Source organism: Bombina bombina, chromosome 3 (genome assembly GCF_027579735.1).
Source record: "Bombina bombina isolate aBomBom1 chromosome 3, aBomBom1.pri, whole genome shotgun sequence".
Taxonomy (NCBI): Eukaryota; Metazoa; Chordata; class Amphibia; order Anura; family Bombinatoridae; genus Bombina; species Bombina bombina.
Window position 1 is genome coordinate 288,841,742 of NC_069501.1, and position 7,664 is coordinate 288,849,405.

The following is a 7,664-nucleotide window of genomic DNA, read 5'->3' on the forward strand; positions in this document are numbered from 1 at the left end:
CTTGCAGACAATTTTGTATGCACACCCTCTGGAGTCTGTTTTTACTGCCAGACTATAGCTCTTTACGTGTAACTGCCCCATAAAATATCCATTAAATTAAAGGGACATGAAATCCAAAATATTTATTTTATGAATCAGATAGAGGATACAATTACATACAACTTTCCAATTTACTTCAACTATTAAGTTTGCTTCATTATCTTGGTATCCTTTGTTGAGGGAGTAGTGATGCATTACTGGGAGCTAAGAGGCATATATGTGCAGCCACCAATCAGAAGCTAGGTTCCATTAGTGCATTGTTGCTCCTGAGTCTACCTAGGCATGCTTTTCAACAAAGGATACCAAGAGGAAGAAGCAAATTAGATAATAGAAATACGTTGGAAAGTTGTTTTTTAAATTGCATGTTCTTCTGAAGTTTAACTTTAATTTTACTGTCTCTTTAAGAGAGATTTTTTTTTTCAATTTTATTTAATTTGATTTAATGTGTCAATGTTGTGTAAAACAACAATTTTCACTCATAAATTACTAGAACAAGCAGAAATAGTTAACAAAAGTACATTACATTTCTATAAGGGGCATGAAAATCAAAATTAAACTTTCATTATTATGCAATGTTAATAGACTTTTAATTTTACCTCTGTTCTCAAATTTACTTTATTCTCTTGTTATCATTTGTTGAAAAGCATACAAAGGTAGGTTTAGGAGCAGTAGTGTGTTACTGGGAGATAGTTGTAATTGTTGGCTACACACTGTATTGGGATCACCAGAGGTATTCAGCTACCTACTAGTAATGCATTGCCGCTATGGAGCTGACTTTAACTATGTGTTTAACCATTTTGTAAGCAAGAGAGCAATAATAAAATCTTCTTACATTTTAGAGCATTTTTACACGTTTATGTACTTTTGCACTTAAAACATTTTACAGGGAATTACATTTTGTGTACTGTTTCTTCAATAAAGGTAAAAAATAACTAGCATTACCTAACATTTACCTAATGTATGATTTGCTATTTATCCACCCATTTGATTGTGTATACAAACACTACAGTGATGTATAAAAGAAATGTAATGAATTAATAAAAAAATACACTGTAGCATCACCCTGCTTCCTCAAAAAAATGTAAAAAAATGAAAACGCTATAGCCACATTACTAAATACTGTATTTTTAAGTTGATATTTATCACAGCAGCAGGTGCCTAGAGTAAAAACGAATTTGATAAAGTTATATGCAGTTTCTGATGACATCATTTAGATAGAATACTAAATTACTATGCAACTGGATCACAGTGAAAAAGCAACAGAGCCTAACGTTTATCTTAAATTGTTTTGTGGATGGAGCATTTCAGTCATTTTATTCAGGTAAAAATCAAAGGGGTCCTTTACTATGTGATTGCTACTTGTGCTACTGAAGACAAACATTGACTTTAGCAGGCTTACTGTGAGGTCAGAGGTCGCTAGCAAAGCATTAGTCCCATCATCTAAATAATGTCAAAGGATGAGAACAGCTGAATTCCTGACCCTTGACATCAGCTTGATCTCTAACCTGATTGCTGTTGAGATGAAGAAAAAGAGAAGGGCTTTACTGCAGCAAAGCATGGGAAAGAGAGGCTACAAGGCAAGTGTTTAAAGCTCAAAACTCTCACTTGTTAGCTGTGGAAGGTGAGTAAGATTGCAGTGTGACTTCAGCAAGTTTGATACTCATTAGAATATTAATACAATGCCAAACAGAATGTGCAGTTCAGTTGAAGGGATACGAACCCCAAACATTTTCTTTTGTATTTCAGACAGAACATACCATGTTTAAAAAGTCTCCATTTCACTTCTAATATTAAGTTTGCTTTGTTGTTCCAATGATTATTCTGTGTTGAAGAGATACCTAGGTAGGCATCTGGAGTGCTACATGACAGGAAATAGTGTTTCTATCTAGTGCTCTTGTAAATGGATAACATTCTTGCAAAACTGCTGCCATTTAGTGCTCCAGAAATAGGCCAGGTCCTAATAATAAGTCCCTGCTTTTCAACAAAAGATACCAAGAGAACAAAGAAACATTGCTAATAGAAGTAAATTAGAACGTGCCAAAAGCAGTTTTGTACAAGATTTGTGAATAAATGAGTAGTGATGTTGAAAAAAAAACAAGGATGTGTGGGATCTAAAATGTAAAAGCACAAAGTACAGTTGTATGTTTAGAATGAAAAAAGGTTAATTACAGACTGGTTTTTATGACAGTAACAAAAGAGTAACAGGACTAAGGGGCTATTATTTAGCATAACAATGCAGCAGCGCAGCAGGTAAGGCCAGTAGGATACTTGCTTGTGTAGGAAGAGTTATTAGCAGCTGAAAAAGTGATGTCACTTTATAGATCATAATAGTTAGGCCTCATGTTTATTGTATACCATTCTGGAATCTAGAAATGTGGAAGCATCAATTTTTTTGTTACTTTTTTGAAAAATGAATAATGAAATTGAAACATTTTGTCTAAAATTCATTCATTAACTAAATGAACGTATTAATTAATGTATTATTGGATTCATCAATGAATAAATACATTTTACAGGCGAAATATTTCAAATGAAATGAAAGAATAAACAAATTATTTGTTTATTTAATTATCTAATTTTGGACAAATAATTAAAATGATTAATTTTGCAAATGAATGAAAAAAATGTTTTGTACCCTGCTGGAAAAAAGGCTATAAATGAACAAGAAAGTGTTGCAGAGATAAAATGATATACAATCTAATAAAATAACAAGGGAATACTAACTGACATATGAATATGAAGAGAGAGGGGAGAGAGTGGTATGATGTAAACCTTCAAGTTTATTGAATAAACATGAAACACATTTCCTGCATCCCCTTATAATTATGAGTGCTGCCATTTTGGAACCTAAGGTACACTGTAAGTATCGGAAGGAGAGTTGTTACACATGTGCAAACGCATCAACACTGGATTGCAGTAAAATCTAGATTTCAACATGTATGCACCCATGGGGGGAAGATTACCTCAACAATATGCTTATAAAATTCATTTAGAGCCAGATTACAAGTGGTGCACTATTTAGCGATTTTGTTTGAGCATTAACACATTGTCAGTAATAAACATTTTGTGCAGATTAGCGCACACATTACAAGCTGAATGCAAACATTTTATACCTGAGCAAAACCCAACTTCTGCTTACTTCAGGACTTCAGGACTTCTTCTCCTCATAGACTTTAAAGGAGAGCGCAGGATAACTAAACTTAACACCTTAAATAAATATTTCTATATATCTATTCAAATAGATATATCTGTATATATATATATATATATTTTCATGAACTTGATTAGATATATATAGAAATATATATTAAAAAATAAAAAGAACATAGGAATGTTAAATATGCGTAATATGCTTCGGGTTGGGTGTTTTTGGTCTAACGCGGTGTCAGATTTGTGCACATGAAAAAAATGTTATGTTAAAGGGACAGTAAAGCAAAAATTAAACTTTCATGATTCAGGCTGAGCATGCAATTTTAGACAACTTTCAAATTAACTTCTGTTATCGAATTTGCTTCATTCTCTTGATATCTTTTATTAAAGAGTAAAACTAGGTAGGCTTATAAGAGCTCAGGAGTGTGAACGTGTCTTTAGTACTCTATGGCAGCAGTGTTTTGCATAACAAAGCTACAAATAATGTTGCAAATCACTGCTGCTATAGAGTACTAAAGACACGTGCACAATCCTGAGCGCTTATCAACCTACCTAGTTTTACTCCTCAATAAAAGATACCAAGAGAACGAATCATGAAAGTTTAATTTTGACTTTACTGTCACATTAACGCACGTTATGTAAATATAAAATATTGTAAAAAATATTAATAATTATTAATAGTTATAGTTAGTGTAAAATATACTGTGTATATATATATATATATATATATATATATATATATATATATATATATTCAATGGATTTCTTTAGAATAATTTAGTACATCTATAATAATTATTTAGATTGTTATTATTTTTCAATATTTTATATTTAATAAATATGTATAATATATTTAATATATATAAATAGATTACAGTAACTGTATTATTAATATTATTACAATATTTTACATTTAATATTTACATAATATGCCCTAAGATAAATTCTTCACGTGCGCTAACCCAAAACTGTGTTAGACCTAAATTGCACGTGTAGTGCGTTGCGCGTGTTTTACATTCCAATATTCTACTCATAGAAAAAATATATATTTTTTTATTTTTAAATATATATTTCAATATATATATATGAAAATGTTAATGTAAAATATAAATCTATATGAATATATACAGGTATAGATAAATACAGAGATCTATAAAAACGTCAATTTAAAAATACAAAGGACAGTTTTCCCCAAGTAAAAAATATTGGAATGCTAAATATTTACGGTAAATATACAGTAAAACATTATTAAATAATATTTTAGGGGGGGCGGAGCTAGCCATCGAGAAGAGCAGACACAGCATTCAGAAGCTCCCGCTTACTCTCACATTATATCTCCATTCCATGAATAATCACCCAAATGTTTTACACCAAAATGCTTCCACTTCAGCTGGAAACACTTGAGATGTGAGAGATTGAGAATTTAAACAGCTTTGAGAAAGGGGAACTGTGATGCAACGCTCCTATATGACGCGGCCCTGCTTTAGAAAAGGCAGTAAGTGACTACTGTTGACATACTCGTGTCCCTCAGAGAGGGGAAATAAGATGGACAGCCCTCCGATAGAACCGGGCATACACGCATTGATCATTTGAGCCAAATCCCACAGCGGCGTGTTATGCACTTGGTTCCCTTTTTGTAACAAGGCAGGGCCGCAGAAAACCCCCCTTCCCCCCCCACTTCTTTTTATTTATTATTTTGCCTAGAGAACAGATTATAGCGACGGACAGTAATAGTAATAGAAGCTGGACCCTTTAACCCACTCGGATTGCTGCCCATTAACTGCACCTCTCTCAAGTGCTCAAAACTATGGAACACTCAGACACTCAGGAGATTCTTATCATCCGAAATATGGACGCCAGTTATTTGGATCTCAAACGAGGCCTACTTGCGGTACTAAACCACGCCCAGCAGTATCTTCAGCCTTCACAGCGTGATGCCCAGCAAAGCCTTCAGCCCTCACAACGCGAACCATGGCGCGGGAGCGATGGAGCTCCCCTATCAACAAATACAGACTACTCTGTAAATAGAGAGGAAGACACACTGGATAATGAATCTTTTCACCCGATTCCTAAACCATCTTACATTTGCAGCAAGAGACAAAGGGCCGGGCAAGTTTCTACCTGTCAGATTGAGAACACCTCTCGTAGCAGCCTAAGGACTGATCTCCAACTAGCAGGTACGCTAAATGTACAAGTGAATCCTCCACACTGGCGCCTCATCCTCACAGTAGTTACACGGAGGTTGCGATCCTCCTCCATTACGACCATGATTAACTCTTCACTACCCCAGCACCGGACTCTAAAGCAGTACAGAGTCTGCAATAGCTCAATTTCCTTTTATTGGACCTTGATTGAATCTGGAATTGGCTAGAATGTCTTTTTTTTACAGGACTAGTGACTCTCAGTTTTATTGCTGCTCCCTTCTCGCTATTTGGTCACCTGCATATTTTAGGACTTGTCCTCTTACTCACCTAATCCCTGCTGATTAATGTTTATAACATGTTTATGTTTCAGATGTGTTTTTAGACCTTTCCAGTTCAAGCGTTGGTTAACAGGGAAAGCGTTTTGTTCAATTACTTCCAAGGTTTATATAATGCCTTTGTCTTGCAAAGATTTTCAATGTTTAAAATGTCCTATTTTAATTGTTTATACTCAACTAAAGCAACTACAGGGCACTCTTCACTGACCGAGTAAAATAAATTTTTGACCCCCAGGGTCACTACAGGACTAGCATATAATTACATAATCTTTCCCCTCTGAGCTCTTTTTCAGGTACCCATATAATATATATTGATTGTAGGTCCCTCCTAGTCCCTCATCCTTACTTTAACGCAAGCTATTATGGATGGGGTGTTGTCAGCGGCCGGGGCAGCATTCTATCTAACGGATGAGGAGGGAAGTATATTAAATGCTCAATACACAATGAGGGAGGAGTACATCCTGGGGATCCTGAAAATCTCATATATAGCCGTGTAAAGTGACTCTCTTATGTACCCTATGCCAACATACTTAAAAACCCCACTTAAAGAAAGACTTACATTCCTGCCCCATTGGAGCTACACTCTCTTTATAGATAATAAGCCACACCTGTAGATCTATTGTACAATATAGCAGCTCTGATATAAACCTTCTAGTCAGCTGATTCATTGTCTGAAAGTGCCAGCTTCTAGCAGTTCTCCTAGGACCATAATCTAATAACCCTTCCAAAGTGGCTCTTGCCCACTGTATCCCCCCACCCCATACCCCAGTTGATACTTCAGATCACCATATAATGATTATGATGTTTCAAGCTGACGCCTATATATATGTCTCAGACCATTAGTTGGTGCCTGGGTAACTATCAATATATATCATTGCTCTAAGCTAGCGGGTCCATAAGAGGCCTAGACAGTAGTTACCCTAACATAACGTATAATATAGAAAACGAGGTTCAATTAGCACAGGCTTAGCTGTATTATAGACTGTCTCTTTTTACTTTCATGCTTATATTAGCCTACGCACCATGTTTTTGTCATTTATCTCTATGTGATGTGATGATGGTTGTACCTTTGTTTGTGTAACTATTCCACGACTGTTCTCAGTTTAAGCTCAGATGGACACCTAGCCTTACATAATGTTTTGAAGAGACATGTCTTTTATGCACTAATGTTCCTAAAGCCTTATTTGCCATTGTCTATCTTGAAAACCTCAATAAAAAAACTTTATTTAAAAAAAAAAAAAAAAAATATTTTAGAATTATTATTGAGACACAATTTATATTATAGACTTTTGCAGTAAAATACATGGACATATACCATATACCTTTGCAACCTTATAAAAAAAATATTAATATTTATATTAATATTGTTATTAGATAGTGTATGAGTGCAACAGTTTATCTTAACCCCTTAACGACCGAGGACGTGCAGGGTACGTCCTCAAAAAAAGGCAGTTAACGCCTGAGGATGTACCTGCACGTCCTCGGTGTAGAAAGCAGCTGGAAGCGATCCTGCTCGCTTCCAGCTGCTTTCCGATTATTGCAGTGATGCCTCGATATGGAGGTATCCTGCAATAACATTTGGTAGCCATCCGATGCAGAGAGAGCCAGGGAATATAAGTAAAACAAAAACGATCAGTGAGGTGGTCGGGGTTTGTCTGTGTGTGTGGGGGGAAGCTACACTACAGAAAAAGAAAAAACTAACAAAAAAAGCCATTTTTTTTGGCAAACTGGGTACTGGCAGACAGCTGCCAGTACCCAAGATGGCTCCCAATAAGGCAGATGGGGAGGGCTAGACAGCTGTTTTGGGGGGAACAGGGAGGTTGGGGGCTAAGGGGGGATGCTACACTGCAGCATATGTAAATATGCTTAAAAATTAAAAAAAAAACTTATTTTAGTACTGGCAGACTTTCTGCCAGTACTTAAGATGGCAGGGACAATTGTGGGGTGGGGGAGGGAAGGGAGCTGTTTGGGAGGGATCAGGGGGTCTGATGTGTCA